General features: G+C 47.2%; 1 protein-coding gene and 1 long non-coding RNA gene across 4 annotated transcripts in view; one reads left to right on the forward strand and one right to left on the reverse strand.

Annotated features, from left to right (window-relative positions):
* Positions 1 to 21,101, reverse strand: part of agap1 (ArfGAP with GTPase domain, ankyrin repeat and PH domain 1) — a 1,093,107-nt gene that overhangs the window by 990,484 nt on the left and 81,522 nt on the right. The window lies entirely within an intron of this gene.
* Positions 1 to 21,101, forward strand: part of LOC140407836 (uncharacterized) — a 69,309-nt gene that overhangs the window by 37,998 nt on the left and 10,210 nt on the right. Inside the window, exon 4 of the long non-coding RNA XR_011939832.1 lies at positions 17,080 to 17,190. This is a non-coding gene — a long non-coding RNA (uncharacterized lncRNA). The remainder of the gene's footprint in view (positions 1 to 17,079; positions 17,191 to 21,101) is intronic.

The raw sequence follows: 21,101 nt of genomic DNA on the forward strand, positions 1-21,101 counted from the left end.
CCAATTCTCCGTGATTTTCTACAAACTTTATTCAGTTGTAATAGTGGATAGAACTCCACCTATTGAAAGAACATGGGTCAATGTCATGAAGGTATATCACCACATCTAAATCTCTGTTATTCACTGTTTGGAGCAAGAAAGATACATTTTATTAGTCACATTATTTAATCACTTCCACAGCAGCCGCAGGTCTTCTTGAAGTTTTAACTTATGTCAGTTGGATGTCCTAGATCTTTGTGACAGATGTGCTACAAGAGGTTGGAACTATTTTCCATCCCCCCACCCCCTCAAGAAAAAAGGTCCTGGCAAAGACAATCATGTTGTACTTTTTGAGCAAGCACAATACATAAACAATGGGAATAGGAGTGTTTTCTCAATGCTCACTGAACCCTTTTCATTCAATTTTTTAAAAAAGTCATCTATAACTAAAATGCTTAGAGCAAATACTCAATTATTCCATTATATGATTCTTCATAATGTCATCAAGATTTCAGAGAACAATGTGTGTCGCACTCTCACTTTTACATATAGACGGGAAAGCCGATCTCTACCTTTACACAGAGCACAGCCTCCTGCCCCAGGGAATCAATGTGTAGGAGCAGCTTCCATTGCTAATCATAAAATCATGACTTCTGGTGGCGGCCAGGGTGTAAGTGGTCGCACACAGAGCAGCCTCTGCTCAAAGGCATAGGAAAGAGCTCTTTTTACCCGACATTGGGTGTAATTTTGACGAAAAGGTGCAGTTGAAGGTTGGAGGAGCAGTTTACCCCAGGAATGGTACGCCCGCTGGCTACCAAACCCACCAGAAGACGGTGAGAGACCTGGCCAAAGAGTTGGAGGAAACCTGTGGCGCAGCAGCTGGTGTGAGGATGGCAGAGAGGGAAGGGCTGATGCAAGGTGGAAAGCTCCAAATGGGGCATTAGGAGGAATTCCGCCAGCAGAGGAAAGAAATGCGGGAGGATCGCTCAAAGGTCATCGAAGGAGCTGTGGCACCCCTGAAGAGTTGAATGGGTGGAGAAGTGCTTGGAGGTGCAGGGGTCGCAGATTCAGGAGATCGAGGGAGTGATCTCAGACCACAGCGATCGTGTAGTGGCTTTGGAGGTGGAGGTGGCGGACAAGGAGGACACCACGAGAAGGCAGAACCTGTGAACATGTGGGCCTGCCTGAAGGAGTGGAAGACGTGAGTGCCGCAAGGTAAGTCTCAAAGATGCTGGTGGGGCTGGTGGTGGAGAGGTTGCTAGATAAGGGCCCTGAAGTGGACAGAGTGCACAGGTCCCTGAGGCAGAAGCCGAGAGCTTGGGAGCCGCTGCGGGCAGTGATCATGAGACTCCACAAATTTATAGAGAAAGAGAAGATCTTGCGTTGGGTCAGGGAGAAGCGCACCTGCGAATGGGAGGGGAACAAGTTCCGAATATTTCAGGACATTGGAGCCGAGTTGGCGAAACAGCGGGCAGGGTTCAACAAGGCCAAGGCAGTGCAGTACTAGCGGCGGATCAGGTTTGGGGTGCTTTGGTAGCACTGCAGTCTCACGGCACCGAGGTCCCAGGTTCGATCCTGGCTCTGGGTCACTGTCCGTGTCCCACAACCCAAAGATGTGCAAGGTAGGTGGATTGGACAGGCTAAATTGCCCCTTAATTGAAAAAATGAATTGGGTACTCTAAATTTATTTTTTAAAAAGGGTGCTTTACCCGACAAAATTATGGGTGATGTTTGAAGGCCGGGAATATTACTTCAAGGTCCCAGAAGCAGCCGAGAAGTTAATCAGGGAACATAAACTGGGGGGAGCACAGTACGAAGTCTTACAACACCAGGTTAAAGTCCAACAGGTTTGTTTCGATGTCACTAGCTTTCGGAGCGCTGCTCCTTCCTCAGGGGAATGAAGAGGTATGTTCCAGAAACACATATATAGACAAATTCAAAGATGCCAAACAATGCTTGGAATGCGACCATTAGCAGGTGATTAAATCTTTACAGATCCAGAGATGGGGTAACCCCAGGTTAAAGAGGTGTGAATTGTATCAAGCCAGGACAGTTGGTAGGATTTCGCAGGCCAGATGGTGGGGGATGAATGTAATGCGACATGAATCCCAGGTCCCGGTTGAGGCCGCACTCATGTGTGCGGAACTTGGCTATAAGTTTCTGCTCGGCGATTCTGCGTTGTCACGCGTCCTGAAGGCCGCCTTGGAGAACGCTTACCCGGAGATCAGAGGCTGAATGCCCTTGACTGCTGAAGTGTTCCCCGACTGGAAGGGAACATTCCTGCCTGGTGATTGTTGCGCGATGTCCGTTCATTCGTTGTCGCAGCGTCTGCATGGTCTCGCCAATGTACCACGCTTCGGGACATGCTTTCCTGCAGCGTATGAGGTAGACAGCATTGGCCGAGTCGCACGAGTATGTACTGCGTACCTGGTGGGTGGTGTTCTCACGTGTAATAGTGGTATCCATGTCGATGATCTGGCACGTCTTGCAGAGATTGCCCTGGCAGGGTTGTGTGGTGTCGTGGTCACTGTTCTGAAGACTGGGTAGTTTGCTGCAAACAATGGTTTGTTTGAGGTTGCGCGGTTGTTTGAAGGCAAGTAGTGGGGGTGTGGGGATGACCTTGGCAAGATGTTCATCGTCATCAATGACGTGTTGAAGGCTGTGACGAAGTTTCTCCGCTCCGGGGACGTACTGGACGACGAAGGGTATTCTGTCGGTTGTGTCCCATGTTTGTTTTCTGAGGAGGTCGGTGCGGTTTTTCGCTGTGGCGCGTTGGAACTGTCGATCGATGAGTCGAGTGCCGTATCCCGTTCCTTCGAGGGCATCTTTCAACGTCTGTAGATGTCTGTTACGCTCCTCCTTGTCTGAGCAGATCCTGTGTATACGGAGCGCTTGTCCATAGTGGATGGCTTCTTTAATGTGTTTAGGGTGGAAGCTGGAAAAGTGGAGCATCGTGACGAATCACCTGCTAATGGTCGCATTCCAAGCATTGTTTGGCATCTTTGAATTTGTCTATATATGTGTTTCTGGAACATACCTCTTCATTCACCTGAGGAAGGAGCAGCGCTCCGAAAGCTAGTGACATCGAAACAAACCTGTTGGACTTTAACCTGGTGTTGTAAGACTTCGTACTGTGCTCACCCCAATCAAACGCCGGCATCTTCACATGATAAACTGGGGGAGAATTGAGTGGACAATGTTTGGGAACTGGGGTGCTGCTATTTTGTAATGGTTGGGCATACGTTTGAAGTGGGGGTAGGAATTCGGGGATTTTCACTCCCTCCGGTTTGGAGAGGGTCCTTTTTTGGGTTTGCGGTTTACTTTTGGGAATGTATGGGGTGGTAGGGATGAAAAGTTTATGTGGGGATGGATGTTCCCATCCTCCCCCCTATTGTTTTATGGGGTTGTTTGTGTTTAGCGTTTGTTTGCTTTCGGGGGAGGTGACCTAGAGTTCAGGATGAGTCTTTGTTTGGGTGAGAGAGGAGAAGGTCAGCAGGTAGCCTTCTTCCCTGAGCTGAGGAGTGAGGCAAGGGGGGGCAGGAGGTCAATGGGAGGAGCCTTTGGGCAGGGGCTGCCACGCTAGCAAGTAATGCTGGTGAATGAAAGTGAGGTGGGGGAGAAGGCGGAGAGAGGTTAACGCGACATGACAGGGGGTGAGGGATGACATGGTCGGGGCGGAGAAGGGGCCATCTGGGATGAGCTAGGTATAGGGTGGAATTAATGGGGCTGGAGTGGGGAAGATGACGGATGGTCGAGGGGAATGGAGGCGTAAGCCTCCGTAGCGTTGGTAACGTGGAATGGCCGGGGACTTAATGGACCGGTCAAAAGATCACGGGTGTTTGCGCAACTCAGGAACTTGAAAGCGGAGGTGGTCTTTCTGCAGGAGATGCACCTCCACATGAAGGGCCCGGGCCCGGTTAAGTTAAGGAAGGGGTGAGTCGGGCAGATTTTCCACTCTGAGTTTGATTCGAAATCGAGGGGAGCGGCAAATTTAATGAACAAGAAAATGGGATTTGTGAGTGCGAAGGAAATGAGGGATCCGGGTGGGAGATATGTAATTGTGAGTGGGGTATTGGAAGGGATGCCAGTTGTGTTGGCAAACGTGTATGCACCAAATTGTGCGATATGGGTTTTATGAGGGAGTTGCTGGCAGTAATCCCGGATTTGACCACGCACCAGTTGATCATGGAAGGAGATCTTAATTCTGTCCTAGAGCCGAGGGTGGATAGGTCGAGCCCCAGGTCGATGGGTAGGGTACAAATGGCAACGGAGCTGGCTGGGTTTATGGAAAGGATGGGTATGGTGGGCCCATGGCACTTTTGGAACCCATGGGGAAAGGAGTGTTCCTTTTTTTGCAAGTTTATAAGGTGCATTCGAGGATTTTGTGGTGAGTCAGGAGATTTTGGTTGGGGTGGAGGGGGCAGAGTATGTGGGGATTGTTATTCCGGACCATGCGCCCCACTGGCTGGAGATTCGGCTTAGACCGGGACAAGGGCAGAAGCCGGAGTGGAGGTTTGATTCGGGGTTGCTGGTGGATGGAGGCTTTTGTGACGAGGTGCGGCGGTGATTAAGGAGTTATGTGGAGTTGAATCAGAACGGGGTGTCGGCGGCCATTTTTTGGTAAGCGCTGAACGCAGTGGTCCGGGGCGAAATCATCCATCCAAGGCTCGGGCGGATTGGGAAAGACGGGAGGACTATGACCGCCTCATGAGCGAGATAGTGGTGGTGGACTGGGAGCATTCAAGGCTGCCCACCACAGAGTGATTAGCGAAGAGGAAAAATTCGCAGGGGCAGTCTGACAGACTGACAACGGGGAGAGCGGTAGGACAACTATGTAGGGTAAGAGGGGTGTAATATGACTATGGGGAGAAGGCGAGTCGCATGCTGGTGCACCAGTTGCAGAGGCAGGCTGCGTCCAGGGAAATATTGAGGATACGGATGGGGGTTTGGGATGTGGTGTCAGAGCTGGGGAAGATAAATGAGGCGTTCAGGGAGTATTACCAGGTTATGTACGAGGCGGACCAGGGGGGAGAGGAGGGGGACATGGGATGGTTTCTGGATGAGCTGGTGTTTCCCCAGTTGGAGGAAGCAAAGAGGCAGGTGTTGGATAAGCCCCTGGGGCTGAGGGAGGTGCTAGATAGTATCAGGGGCATGAAATCAAGGAAGGCCCCGGGGCAGATGGGTATCCGGCGGAATCTTATAATGAGTTCGCGATGGACTTGGCACCACATCGTTTGGGGGCATTTAATGAAGCGTTGGAGAAGGGGAGTTGCTGAAGATGATGACGCAGGCAGTGATTACGTTAATCCCGAAAAAGGGTGAGGACCCGTTGGAACGTGGGTCTTAAAGGCCCATATCACTATTGAACACAGATGTGAAAGTATTGGCTATGTTGTTGGTGGGGAGGATGGAGGATTGTGTCCCGGGTGTGGCTGCAGAGGATAAACAGGCTTCGTGAAAGGCAGGCTGCTCGCGGGTAATATAAGCAGGTTGTTGAAGGTAGTTATGAATCCATCGGGAGCCCTGGTACCGGAGATAGTGGACGCGGAGAAGTAATTTGAATGGATGGAGTGGCGGTACTTATTCAAAGTGCTGGGAAGGTTTGGGTTAGGGCCGAGATTTGTGGCATGGGTGCGGTTGCTGTACGTGGCACCAAGGGTGAGTGTGAGGATGAATGTTATGAGCTCGCAAAGTTTTGCCTTACACAGAGGTACGAGGCAGGGGTGCCCGCTGTCGCCATTGTTGTTTGCGCTGGCCATAGAGCCTTTGGCGATGGCTCTTAGGGGGTCAGCGGAATGGCAGAGGATAATGAGGGGACGGAGGGAGCATCGGGTGTTGTTCTATACTGATGACCTATTGTTGTATGTTTTGGACCTGCTGGAGAGTATGGGAAGGATCATGGGCCTGCTGGGGAAGTTCGGGGAGTTCTCGGGGTATAGGTTGAATGTAGGGAAAAGCAAGGTTTTCCCGATGAATGAGCTGGGACAGCGAGCCAATTTAGGGGAGGATGCCATTTAAGGAGGCAAGGGATAGGTTCAGATATTTTAGGGATTCGGTTAGCGAAGGAATGGACGGGGCTCCATAAATGGAACTTTTAAAAATAAATTTAGAGTGCCCGATTCATTTTTACCAATTATGGGGCAATTTAGTATGGCCAATCCACCTACCTTGCACATGTTTGAGTTGTGGGGACGAAACTGTATTTGGAGGAAAGGTGCCAGTTAGAAGGAGCGAAGGGAGAGGGTAGAGCTCCCAAGAGGGCGTGGGTTCAGGCCGGTACCGAGGAGGCCAGAGGCTGGTAAAAATCAAGGAGAAATGGGAAGGGGAGTTGGGAGAGTAGATCAATACAAGCGAGGACAGTCCAGTCTCTGTGGAGCAACTGTTTCGGCACTCTGATTGTTGATCCTAAGGTTGGTGGTTCGAGACATACAGCGCTGCCGGATTAATGTTTTATGGGTGGCACGGTAGCACAGTGGTTAGCACTGTTGCTTCACAGCGCCAGGGTCCCAAGGTTTGCTTCCCGGCTTGGGTCACTGTGCGGAGTCTGCACGTTCTCCCTGTGTCTGCGTGGGTTTCCTCCGGGCACTCCGGTACCCTCCCACAAGTCCCGAAAGATGTGCTGTTACATAATTTTGCCATTCTGAATTCTCCCTCCGTGTACACGAATAGGTGCCGGAATGTGGGGACTAGAGGATTTTCACAGTAACTTCTGTAAGCCTACTTGTGAAAATAAAGATTATTATTATAAACATCCCTTCCTAACAATGAACAGAATTCAAAGAGTTCGCCTGCATGTACCATATTTTAGTGTTAGATTTCCATACAGTTGGACACTGACACCAGTATCTAAGGTGAGTGCTGGGAAGAACTATAGAATCAGATTGGTTGTCACAAGTACCCCAACCATGACAATTTACTCATGTTCCCTTGAAGACCAAGGTTGGTGGTTGTGACAGACCAGCAGGCAGGTATCAGACCTAGAAGCTCAAATCGATTGAAAAAGGAGCATTCAATACGACTTCAGTTAAACTTTGCTATAAAATCAAATACTTTCTCATCCTTGTAATCCATTCCCTTCATGGGTCATTCGATTTGTTACATATATTTGAAGATGTTAACATCCCCATTAGGAGTTTTGCCATGTCAAAATCCAACCCTGTTCTTTGTCATCTCCTTTGAACCTTTAACCAGTGGAGATGTTGACTAACTGACTAAAAACCCGTGTTTGTTGACCACAGCACTGAACATCTAGTTTATATTGGAAATTCACAGCACCTGCCCATCCTGTGTCTGCGTGGGTCACAACCCCACAACCCAAAAGATATGCAGGGTAGGTGGATTGGTCATGCTAAATTGCCCTTAATTGGAAAATATACTTTTTAAAGAATTTTTAAAAATAGTTTATATTGGAAAAACAGCTTTTACTCAAATGCGAGATGCGCGAAAGATGGCAGACGTTATTTGGCAAGGTTGATATTAGGACACCAGCTGCAAAGTGCATACTCAATCTTGCGTTAGCACAATTGCTTCCTAATCCTGGACATCACTCCCTTCTAGAACAAATAAACAATGGATGAAAGCAGTCATTTTGGTTTGCCAAGAGTTGCTCAAGAACAAAATCCCTCTGGAGGTAGGTCTCCATGATAATGCAGGCACAGTGTAATAACCCGCACGGGACTTACAGGGCGGGGATGATCATCTTCCCCGTGGTCCTTGCGGAGTACAAGCTCCCCACTGAGGGGCGGGGGTACCCCATTTAGCATTGTATAAAATGTCAGCCAGTAAGGCACTGACCAGAGAGAGACATGGTAGGCATCTACTGAGAAGTGTACTGTAAACAAATCAAAGTTATTTTACTGGGTGTGGGCTCCTATTGTATTGGGTGTGGGCTCCCCGTGTTCCTTATTAAACACAGGAATGCTACAAATGGAGTTGATCTTATATATGGTGTTATATAAATGCAAAACAAAAATTACAAGCACAAACCCCCACAGAATGGCACACACTCTCTCCTCGGCCTCTAGCTTTTGATGCAATCACTCATATCAGGCATCAACCACTGAATCTCTGATCCTGTTCAACTCGCTGGGACTGCCCTTGCTTGGTTTCTATTGCTCATCCAATAACAGCAATGTTATTTCCAACAACAGTTTTTCTTCCATCCCTGCACATGACTTGGAAAGCCCCCAAAGGATTTGTCCTTGCTTCCTCCTACCTCGTAAATGATACACCCCATTGCCCTTCCACGCTGCTTAGATGCCACGGTGGAAATGCCTCTTCTACCCAATCACCTCCCTCCTTCCTTTAATATCTTCTTTACATTAGCTCCTTTAGCAAGCATTTGATCAGCCCACTATATATCTCCTTCTTTATCTCTGTTTATTTGGAATTACACCACAAAACACTCTGGGGATGTTTTCTAGATTAAAGCAGCAATGTTAGCGCAAGCTGTCAAAGAATAGAACCTAAAAGAGATAAAATGTTGAAATTTACAAATTTGCTGGTTTGTATTTCAGAAATAAGTTTATTTTTAAAAAACAAGCAGCATTATTCTTTAATGAGAACTAACATGAAAACGAATTATGCTGAGCTATACGCTAAGCAGTCAGACACACACAATATTTCAATGCAATTTCTTTTAGCCAAAGGCATTCTTTACTGCCTCGGGTCATTTTTATTTGCGTTGTTTACACTGCAGTAAATTTCTACCTTCTGTGGAAGTGACTGCAAGCTATCACTCCTCACTAGCCTTACAGTACAGCTGTATCCTTTAATACAATACTGTACAAGAATAAATTTATATCAATACTGAGTCCAGGAGTTTATGCAGTAATTGTCCAGATTTGGCCCAGTCTATTCCTCAGGGAAACAATGCAGATCACAATTTAGGATGGCAGTTCCTGCATTAAAATGCAACGTCTCGTCCAGGACAGCAAAGGAAATCTCCTTCCTTGTTGGAAAGGGCTTGATTCAAAAGCCACATTCAATTTGTTTTCAGTTTAAATTTGGAAAAGATTAATTACAAAAATAACAATTTACAACATGTAGAGTTCATGAAAGTGTCAAAATGTGCGATTTGAAAAAAACAAATCAAGCCTCAAGATGGAAAAAGGTAGTAAACCGACAAGAATTACAAAACACCAACACAAATAAAAGACGGAAGCAGGTTTCACCTTAAACTGAAGGCAAGATCCACTAGATCTCAATATGTTATTCTCTTTTAGCTTTCCCTAACTTCAGCATGCTCCCATCTGTGCAAGATGATGGACATGTAGCAACACAAATCCGTTGGGGATGGGATAGCTTCACTATTATTACTTAAACCATTTATTATTACTTTGGGTTTAAGTAATCATATCTTTAAGTTCACGAACCACAGCATGGGCTGGTATCTGTCCTGCTGGCAAATGGGTAAAAATGGTTAGGAATTTTAACATAGGCAAATAATGCCAGACGCAAGATGCAATTTAGAAGGATGATATTACAATTTTTTTTGGCAGGGTAGATTAAGGACATTAAATCAGTCTCTTCAATATCTCCTTTTACATTTTTTAGCCATTTATCAAAGCACTGACAAGCATACTTTCGATTTGTCCATGCATCATGACTAGGGCTGTCAAATAATTACTGTTACATTTTATATTAATGCCTTAATTATTTTTGGAGATCAAATTCCAATTCTCTTTAAAAAAACATTTAAACTGACATTAAATTTTGCATTCCACCAATTGAACGAATCATTTATACTATGAAGGGCAGCCGTTTAACAGCTGAAGTCAGGATTTCAAGGGAGACCATTTAAACCCCACCGGCAAGCTGCTGCACAAAATCCCTAGTCTCCTTGGGAACTTGAGTGGCTGCTTTTGTGGGGGCCTGGTTAGCCTTGTTAGGCTTGAAAAAAACCCCTCCTTAACTGGCACCAAGAGATGCCTGAAAAGGGAGAATGTGCAGGTGGGAGGGTGGACTGAGCTCCAACTGAGACACCAAAACCGCAGGAAAAGATTGACCCAAGGACAGCCTCAAAGAAAGAGCTGCAGCTGCAGCCAGCCTGCCAAACTGTGCAAGCACTGGGAAATGGGAGGAATAAGATTACCTCTTAAAATACATGCAACTATGTCAAATTGGTCCATAACAAGAACATACTGAATGTCACAGAAACAACAAAATAAACATTTGTTCCTGACTTTGGTCTCGGATTAGGGATGAGAAAAGACATCAAAAAGGATCACAAGTTCTCTGCAACATTCTGAACAGACGAGCTGTTACTGAACATCTCCACAACACTTGCTCAGCAGAAGAATAAGATAATCAGAAGTTGTGAACATACAAAAATGGTGGACTGGGGATCTTCTCACTCCATCAAGCAGTTGTGTTGATTTGAATTTTAGTGAAAGATTGGTACCCAAAATTCTTAATTATTTGAAATACATTTACAGTACCCAATTATTTTTTTTTCTAATTAAGGCGCAATTTAATGTGGCCAATCGACCTATCCTGCACATCTTTGGGTTATGGGGGTGAGACCCACGTAGACATGGGGAGAATGTGCAAACTCCACACGGACAGTGACCCGGGGCTGGGATCAAACCCGGGTCCCAAGGGCCGTGATGCAGCAGTGCTAACCACTGTGTCACTGCGCCACTGTGCCGTCCTCAAAATTCATATTTGGTTAACCAGGCCAATTATGTTAGTCTGCAAGACTAATGCAATTGCAAAAATATACTCAGGTTGATCGCCTAAGGACAATGCCACAGGCTCTGCTCAGGTACAGCAGATCACAATGATACCCAAGATATGTAAATAATATATAAAGACATATTTAGGTTGGGGCTGTTACAGCTGAAGGTGGTGTATAGAGCTCACCTTACAAGGGCGAGGATGAGCCGGCTCTTTGAGGGGGTAGAAGATGTGTGTGGGAGGCCCCGCAAACCACATTCATATGTTTTGGTCTTGTCCAAAGGTGGAGGATTACTGGAAGGAGGTGTGTAGGGTAATCTCTAAAGTGGTGCATGTGAAACTGGACCCGGTCCCTCAGGAGGCCATATTGGACATGTCAGACCAGCTGGGGTTGGAAACAGGCACGGAGGCAGATGTTGTAGCCTTTGCCTCGTTGATCGCCTGAAGGCGGATCCTGTTAGGGTGGAGATCAACCTCTCCACCCTGTGCCCTGGTGTGGCAGGGGGACCTGCTGGAATTTGTGACGCTTGAAAAGGTGAAATTTGAACTGAGGGCAAGGATGGAGGGATTCTACAATTCATGGGCGTTATTCATTCTGCACTTTCGAGAATTGGATCACATCGAACATTAGCGGGGTTGGGGGCTGGGATGGTTGGGGGAAGGGGGACTGTATGTGTTAATGGTGACTATGGCTGATTCCTGGGGCGGAATTCTCCCCCCTCCCCGGGTGGGAGAATCGCCGGGGCGCCGCGCGTGTCCCGCCACGCCACCCCCACGCGATTCTCCACTCCAACCAAACCGGCACGGCGAGAATCACGGCTGGCCGCTGGGAGACTCGCCTCTCGCCGATGGGCCTGCCCAATACGACGGGTTCCCACCGGCGCCGTCAACACCTGGTCGCTGCCGGCGGGAACAGCGCGGGAACGCTGGGGGGGCGGCATGTGGGGGGGGGGGGTTCCTGCACCAGGGAGGGCCTCAAATGGGGTCTGGCCCGCGATCGGTGCCCACCGATCGTCGGGCCGGCCTCTCTGAAGGAGGACCTCCTTTCCTCCACCTCCCTGCAAGATCCATCCGACATCTTCTTGCGAGGCGGCCTCGGGGAGGACAACAACCGCGCATGCGCGGGTGACGGCAGTTACGCGGCGCTGGCCACGTCATTTACGCGGCGCCAATGCCCGGCGCGCGTAAATGCGCAACGCCGCTCCTAGCCCCCCGGTGGCGGGTGAATAGGGGGCTGGGAGCGGGCTCCAACGCCGGAGTGAAACACTCTGGTTTCCACTCCGGCGTCGGCACTTAGACTCCCTATGGGAGAATTGCGCCCCTGATTCCTCTTTGTCATTTGTTTATGTTAACATGCGGGCTAATGTTTGGGGGCTTGGTGGGAGGATAGGATCATTGTTATTGATATGGGGATTGACATTACATTCGTTACTAATTATTGGTTATTATTGGGTGTAAATCTGGGAGAAAATGTGAAAAAGGAGAATTAAAAAATATTTTTTTAAAAGACATATTTAGGGCGATATGGTGGGGTAATGGTTAGCACTGTTGCCTCACAGCGCCAAGGACTCGGGTTCGATCCCGGCCCCGGGTCACTATCAGTGTGGAGTTTGCACATTCTCCTTGTGTCTGCGTGGGCGTTACCCCCACAATCGAAAATGATGTTTGCCTGTTAATTGGGAAAAAAATAATTAGGTTCTCTAAATTAAAAAAAAAAGGGGAAAAGGACATCTTTGACTTGTCAACTTGACACTATTAATTGTCGGTCACGTTAAAAACGCAAATTTTCCTCCTTCTTGGATTTTGCCAGTTGTGTAAATTCTTGATTCTTGGGACACAGTGGTTAGCACTGCTGCCTCACAGCACCAGGGATCCGGGTTCAATTCCAGCCTCGGGTAACTGTGTGGAGTCCCCAATTTGCCCTACCTTCACAGTCCTCTCATATCAGCTGAGAGGATAAATACTGTGGATTTGGCATTCAGATTTCACAAACTCTTCGCACATCAGACATGCAAACATCCCCTGAACTTTCAAACAAAAAGATATTCACCCATGCCCAACCAAGAATGAAGAGGTAGGCATTTCAATGTAGCCCGTTAAATAGAAACAGTTTAATCTTTTAAGGCATTCAAAGCTTCAGTTACGCATGCTGAACATCGCATGCTAACACTTACTTCCTGTTAAAATTGAACACAGCACAGACTAAACAAAAGTTCAAAAAAAGGTTTTCAGAAAAGAGAGATCGGCAAAATCAATCCAAGAAAAATTATATTTCATATGCTGGGTTGCTTTTCAAATGACAGCAATAATCGCATCAATAATGAAATAAATTTGAGTAAGATGTGCACAATAACTATGTCAATTAAATATATAATTAAAACCAAGGTTAAATTATTTTTTTAAATTAAATTGTGGAATTAATCACAATTCAAAAGAAAAATCATTTGACAAACTTCATTATGATACATGCAGACCAACTGAATACGGTTTAGAGGTGAACTTTGATTTAGCTGAAGGGGTTAAGTTACTTGGCCAAATTCCAGGATTATCATAATGCGATTTCAGTATACCATGATTTTACTCATATCATCCAAACTGTGACATTTGTTGTAATCCCTTGGCAGTCGCATTTGTGGCTCAGTACTTAACATTCAATCTTATTTCCTCCACTTTGAAGCTGTTTTCACCTTGCTCCTTGGGTAGAATAAAATCATAAAACATAGCACCCACACCTCTGTCATGGTCACTCAGGATGAACGATACGAAACTCACAAAAGCAGACAGGATGACCCATCAGTGGCTTTTCTGTCTTCCCTGTGGGGATCTTTTGTCAGAATTGAGTCATGGCTGAAAATGCTTTAAATGAATTTAAAATACCCAATTCTATTTCCCCCCAATTAAGGGACAATTTAGTATGGCCAATCCACCTACCCTGCACATCTTTGGGTTATGGGGCGAGATCCAGATTCGATTCCCGGCTTGGGTCACTGTCTGTGCGGAGTTTACACGTTCCCCCGTGTCTGCGTGGGTTTCTTCCGGGTTCTCCGGTTTCCTCCCACAAGTCCGGAAAGATTGGTTGCATAGATCAGAGCATATGGGGAATGAGTCAGTCATGAAGGAGTTCTTGAAGAGGCTGAAGTGTCCTAAAGTAGAAGAGGAGGAGAGGCAGGAGGAGTCGGTTGGGATTGAGGAGGTTCGGACGGCGATAGGCAAAATACAAACGGATAAAGCACCCGGGTCGGATGGGTTCCCGGTGGAATAAGACGTTTTTGGATAGACTGGTGCCGCTGTTGGTGGACATATTTGAGGACGTGGTGGCTAAGGGGTGCTCCCGGCGACGATGGGATAGGCATCTATTTCGCTGTTGTTGAAAATGGATAAAGACCCGGTAGAGTGTGGATTGTATCAGCCAATATCTGTTAAATGTGGATGCCAAGATTCTTGCCAAAGTGTTGCCGTTTAGGTTGTAGGATTGTCCCCCACAGGTGATTGGGGAGGATCAGATGGAGTTTGTAAAGGGTAGGCAGTTGTCCTTGAATGTGCAGTGCTTGTTAAACGTAGGTGCTTTCCCCATCGGGGGAGGGGGGCAGCTGGACGTGGTGGTGGCGCTGGATGGGGAGAAAGCGTTTGATCGGGTAGAATTGTTATTTGCTTGCGGCGTTGGAGCGGTTTGGGATTTGGCCTAAGTTTGTGGTGTGGGGCAAACTGTTAAACAAGGAACCGAAGACTCGTGTTCAGACAAATGAGGTGAACACGGGACATTTTTAGCTGCATAGGGGAATAAGACAGGGGTGTCCCATGTCCCCCTTCTTTGGTTGAGCTGGCGATAGAGCCCGTGGCCATTGCACTGAGATGGAGGGGGATGTTCGGGGGGGGGGGGGGGGTAGCATAAGGTGTCCCTGTATGCTGATGACATTTGTTGTATATTTATAACCCCACGGTGAGGGATATAATGGGGAAGCTCAAGCAATTTGGGGCTTTTTCGTGACACAAATTGAATTTGGAGAAGAGCAAGTGCTTTTTAGTTTCCTCTTCGTGGGCAGGAGCTGGCCTGGGGGATTGTCATTTCGTGTGGCAACTACTCACTTCAGCTACCTGGGGTGCAGGTGGCTCGGGATTGGGTCTGGTCAAGGCAGACTTGTTGAGGTGGGACAGCCTCCCCCTATTATTGGCAGGCCAGGTGCAGGCGGTAAAGATGAATATGTTGCCATGGTTTGTATGTTTATTCCAGTGCTTACCTATCATTTTCTCTGAAGGTGTTTTTTATGGGGTTGGAACAGTTGATTTCACATTTGTAGGGATAGGTAAGGTGGCGAGGATTCGGAAGACGGTGCTTCCGAGAGGGTGGCAGTCGGGGGTTTGGCTCTTCCAAATATGATGTATTAATATTGGGCGGTGATCACTGAGAAGGTGCAGGCTGGGGTAGGGAGCCAGAGGTGATGTGGGTGAGGATGGTGGTTGGCTCTTGTAGAGGATCGAGGTTGCAGGCACTGGCAAAGGCTTTTGCCCTAGGGAAATACTCAGGTAGTCTGGAAGGGCGGTTTGCGAGTTTGGAGGAGTTGACGGAGAAGTTTGGTATTCCGTGGGGGAGGCCTTTAGGTATATGCAGGTGCAGGACTTTGCCAGGAAGGTTTTCCCAACGTTTCCAGTGACACCACCCTACTCTTTGTTGGAGGAGGTGTTGTCGGTGATGGGATTGGAGGGGGAGGTCATCTCGGTGATTTATGGGAAAATTTTGAGGAGGATACGGCATCGCTGGAGGGAGATTAAGGCCACGTGTGAGGAGATGCTAGGGGTGGCATTGAAGATGGGGTTGTGGTATGACACGTTGTGGAGGGTGAATGCCTCAACCTCATGTGCGAGGCTCGGGTTAATCCAGTTAAAGGTGGTGCACAGGGCCCACCTGAAGAGGTTGAGGATGAATCGATTGTGTGAGGGGGTGGAGGACCCTTGTGTGCGGTGTGGAAGAGGTCCAGTCAACCGTGTACTTATATTCAGGTCCTGCCCGATGTTGGAGAATTTTGGGGCTCGTTTTTCAGCACGATGTCGGCGATCTTGCACTTGGATTAGGAGCCCAGTTCCCTGGGGGCCATTTTTGGGGTGTCAGATTTTCCAGAGCTGCTGACGGAAGCGGGGGAAGACATTTTAGCCTTAGCCTCGCTGGTTGCTCGTAGGCTGGTCCGTACTGGGGTGGAGATCAGCCTCTCTGCCCAGTATCCCAGTGTGGTTTAGGGACCTGATGGAGCTCCTGTACTTGGAGAAGGTCAAGTTTACTTTGAGGGGGAGGGGGAGGGGGGGGTGATTGAGGGGTTTCACAAGAGATGGGGTCTGTTTATTCTTCACTTTAAAGAGTTGGTTATGGTCAGCTGCTCGGAGGAGAGGGGATCTATTTTCGAGTTATTGGGGTGTTGGATAGTACAGTGGACGGGTGGTTTATGTTGATTTGCATGGTTTTGTTTCATGTATAAAATGTTAAAATGCTAAAAAATGAATAAAAGTCTATATTCTTCAAATTAATGTGAAGTGCCCCCCTTTATCGATTGCAAGTCCAAATGAAATTGTTTTCTATTCAATTAAATCTATTTGAACCAGTAGTGATTATTTCTGTTCAAAGAGCAAGTTTTGCAAAACTAGGAAACTGAAAACATCAACTTTGCTTTTCCTGTGACGAGGCAGATGGAATACAATGTCGATTATATATACGTCTGTTGTCAACACAGATATTAAATGTTTCACATGTACTTTTGAAATTACTGAAGATTAAAAATGGGGGGGGGGAAACATCAGGCTTTAGGTATAGTGCTGCAAGGCAGCAAGGTGGCGCAGTGAGTAGCACTGCTGCCTCACGGTGCCGTGGTCCCAGGTTCGATTCCGGCTCTGGGTCACTGTCCGTGTGGAGTTTGCACATTCTCCCCGTGTTTGCGTGGGTTTCACCCCCACAACCCAAAGATGTGCAGGGTAGGTGGATTGGAAAAAATGAATTGGGTACTCAAAATTTTTTTTAAAAGTCTAGTGCTGCATTGAGGGATTGGTTAGCTCAGTTGGCTAGATGGCTTGAGTGGGACTCAGAATAATGCCAATAGCACAGATTCAATTCCTGTTTCAGCTGAGATAGCCTTATCACTCTGCCTCAGAGTGGAAGGCAATGGAAATCAACCACTAACAAAAACTGCCAAAAAAAACTGGCTCAGGACGAAGCAGCAGCAGACAATGAAGCAAAGGATCTTGCCTTTGGGCAGAGCATGCATGGAATGCTGTGTTGTTTGAATCTGTATGATAAATCCCTTGGATGAACAAAGGTTGTGAATGGTAAAAATGGTAGTGTTACATAGACGTACTATCCTTTAACAAAACAAGTTTGTTTATATCAATTTCTCCTAATTTCCCATTTAATCCTCAATCCTCACCCCACCACGCATCCAGAACAAGAGCGGTCAACATGGAGAATTGTTGGCAAACACGCACCATAACTTCTCTACACGGCTACTGTGCAACCTTTCTCAATCTCCAACTTACCACTTGCTTCTGAAGAAGGTGAGCTATAACTTCCAGTACTCCTCTGATCCCTTACAACAGGCAACATTGTTGATAGCATGTGCTGGTTGCAACTTAACTGTCGTGGTCATCAAAACAAAACTCAATTTTGTCCTTACTCCAACTTTCAACAGAGGGAGAAATCAGTAGCAGGAATACTCGCCAATTTGCTGCTTCAACCAGAGGTGCAAAGGTCAAATGTAACCCACCCCATTATGTCTGGCAGAGAGCATGAATCAAACCCAAAGCCAACCTAATGTGTCTGGCTCAATAATGCAGGGCCTAGGAATAAGATTTTACTCTTCCAAGCAGCTGTCATTGGTTGGTAATAGAACATTTTTACTCTATTACTTTGAAACCATTATTTTATGCTTGAACTAAGAGACAAAAAATGAATCTCTTCACACCTTGGTCATCGCTAACACGTACATTGGGATGTAATTTTTTCTGCAACTCACTATAACTTGTACTCCCACTCCCCCGCCCCCCCCCCCCCCCCCCCCACACCTTTGCCCTCCCCCTTGTAGCCAGCCTCCAACAATCATAACTGGAAATTTGTTGATACCAATAAAAGGCTGTATCCAGCTGGCATCATTCGAGCAGAAGATCTGTTTCGTGGGCGGCACAGTGGTGCAAATGTTAGCACTGCTGCCTCACTGCGCTGAGGACCCAGGTTCGAGCCCAGCCTCAGGTCACTGTCCGTGTGGAGTTTGCACATCCTTCCCATGTCTGCGTGGGTCTCAGCCCCACAACCCAAAGATGTGCAGGCTAGGTGGATTGGCCACCCTAAATTGCCTCTTAATTGGGGAAAAAAAAATAATTGGGCACCCTAAATTCCCCCCCCCCCCAGTTCAGTTTTGCTATTACTATTCTTAAAATGAATATATCCAATTTTTTGTACATTTTTCTTTCATGAATCTGGGTGTTGCTGGCAAGGCCAGCTTTTCTTGCCCATTCCTATCTGCCCTTGAACTGAGTGGCTTGCAGACTACAGAGAACATTGCAGTGGGTCTGGGGCATGTCAGCCAGAGCAGGTAAGGATGGCAGATTTCCTTCCCTAAAGGGCATTAATGAACCTTGTGGACGTTTACAACAATCTAGATATTTTCATGGTCACCATTGCTGAGACTAACTTTCAATTCCAGATTTGGATTCAAATCCAGGCCCCAGAGCATTCTTCTGGGCCTCTGGATTACTAGCCCAGTGACATTACCACTTCGCCACTCCTCTAATCAATGTCATAACCCAGAGAAAAACATTGACCTCTCATTTTCAGAAATATAAAACGTTTAATTTATGTGGGGATTGGTTAAGGTGACTAGCAAAAGGACCAGAGAAGACATGGAGAAACACTTTTCTCTTACATGACAATTTGTGGTGATCTGGATTGCAATGTCTGAAATTACAGGCTGTGGAAAAAGAGCAGAGGCATGGGATGAATTGGATAGCTCTACCAGAGACAGCACAAGCACAATGGGCCAAATGGTCACCTTCTTTGGTGCATCATTCTATGGTTCTTTAACCAATGGAATAAATCTACTTTTTTTATTGAACCCAATAGAGAGATTTATAGTTGCTTCTAACAATCTCTACTAAAAAGCAATGTACTCAACTTCAAAATAAATTAGTTTCTAGCCATGCATGTTAGCCAGTTCCCAGAAATCGAATACAAAGTATTGCTCAATAAACTTGCACTAATGAAAGGCATTGTTGAATTCACAGTGAGTGGCAGAAAACACGATGGGCAGGCAGCAGATTGTCACACAGTCGGCACGCAGAGCCACTGCTGGCACAGGTTAAAAAACACATAAAACTGCAGATTATAAAATGAATTTTATACACACAACCCAAGAGCTATGGAAGTCTGTAAACTAAATGGAGTTTGCACTGACAGTTACAAACTGCTCAGTACAAAATCAAAATACTGCAGATGCTGGAAATCTGACAAACCAGAAAGTGCAAGAAATACTCAGCAAGTCAAGCAGCAAGCATGGACAGAGGCAAAAAGTTAAAAGTCTCATGTTGATATTTAATCAAAGCTGGAAAAAGTTAGTTATTTTAGAAACAAGGAAGGAGGAAGGCGGGGGAGGAGGGAACTAACGTGAAGGTCTGTGATAGGGTAGAACACAAGAGATATTAAAGCCGATCTGGCAAGGTGGGATGGTCTTCCTCTGTCACTGGCGGGTCGGGTCCAGGCGGTTAAAATGAATGTGTTGCCGAGATTTCTGTTTATTTTTCAATGCCTACCGAGTTTCCTGCCAAAGTGTTTTTTCAGGGAGATTGAGGGAAGGATTACCTCGTTCATATGGGGAGGGAAGGTGGCCAGAGTGAGAAAGGTGCTGCTACAGAGGGGAAGGCAGGCAGGGGGTTTGGGTCTCCCGAATCTGATGTACTACTACTGGGCGGCGAATGTGGAGAAGGTGCGGAGCTGGGTCAGTGGCGTTGATTCCCAGTGGTTCAGAATGGAGGAGAGTTTGTGCCGGGGGTCGGGGCTGAAAGCATTAACAATAGCGCCGCTCCCGATAGCTCCGGGGAAATACTCAGGGAGTCGGTTATAATAGCTTCATTGAAAATCTGGAGGCAGTTCGTCAACACTTCAGGTTGGGGGCAGGGTCAAGGGAAATGCCGATTCGGGGGAACCACAGATTTGAGCCAGGGAAGTGGGAAGGAAGTTTTCGGAAATGGGAAGAGAAGGGGATTAAGACGCTAATAGATTTGTTTCTTTGTGGTTGGTTTGCAGGATTGAGGGAGCTGGAAGCGAAGTATGGGCTGGAGCAGGGAGATACATGCAGGTTCGGGATTTTGCCAGGAAGGAGATACAGAGCTTCCCGGAGGAACCGACCACATTGCTGGGAGAGGTGCTGACGACAAGGGGACAGGAGAAGGGGGCAGTGTCAGCGGTGTACGGAGCTATTCTGGTAGCGGATAAGGCACCACTGGAAGGGATCAATGCAAAGTGGGAGGAAGAGCTGGGAGAGGTTATAGAGGAGGGGGTCTGGTGTGAGGTGCTCCGGAGAGTGAATGCCTCCACCTCATGTGCGAGGTTGGGGCTGATACAGCTGAAGGTGGTATATAGAGCGCATCTCCCGAGGGCGAGGATGAGCCGATTTTTTGAAGGAGTAGAAGATATGTGTGAGCGTTGCGGTGGGGGCCACACTACTCACGGTCATATGTTTTGGTCCTGTCCAAAGCTAGGGGAGTACTGGAAGGAGGTTTTTAGGGTAATTTCCAAGGTGGTGCACGTGAAACTGGACCCGGGGCCCCGGGAGGCCATATTCGGGATGTCGGACCAGCCAGGGTCGGAAACGGGTGCGGAGGCAGATATCATAGCCTTCGCCTCATTGATCGCTCGAAGGCGGACCCTGATGGGATGGAGAGCAGCCTCTCCACCCTGCGCCCTGGCGTAGCGGGGGGACCTGTTGGAATACTTGATCCTTGAGAAGGTTACGTTCGAACTGAGGGGAAGCTTGGAGGGGTTCTACAAGTCGTGGGCACTATTTATTATGCACTTTCAAGAACTGGATAACATCGAACATTAGTTGGGGGGGGGGTGGTGGGAGGGTTGGGGGGGAAGGGTGGCTGTGTATATTAAGGATGACTATGGGTAATCCCTGATTCCTTTTTGTCATTTGTTTATGTAAACATGCGGGCTGATGTTTGGGGGTTTGTGGGAGGATGGTATCGTTGTTATTGTTATGGGGATTGACATATCTGTTGCTGATTATTGTTGGTGGGTGTAAATTTGGGAGAAAATGTGAAAAAGGAGACGAATAAAAATATATATATTTTTTAAATAGAACACAGGAGATATTAAATAGCAAAAGGACTGATGGGGCAAAGACATAGGGGGTGGGGCACTGGCAATGGGATAAGAAAGAAAAATGGGTCCAGCAATGAGATGCAAATAGGAA

This window comes from Scyliorhinus torazame, chromosome 2 (assembly GCF_047496885.1).
Source record: "Scyliorhinus torazame isolate Kashiwa2021f chromosome 2, sScyTor2.1, whole genome shotgun sequence".
Classification (NCBI taxonomy): Eukaryota; Metazoa; Chordata; class Chondrichthyes; order Carcharhiniformes; family Scyliorhinidae; genus Scyliorhinus; species Scyliorhinus torazame.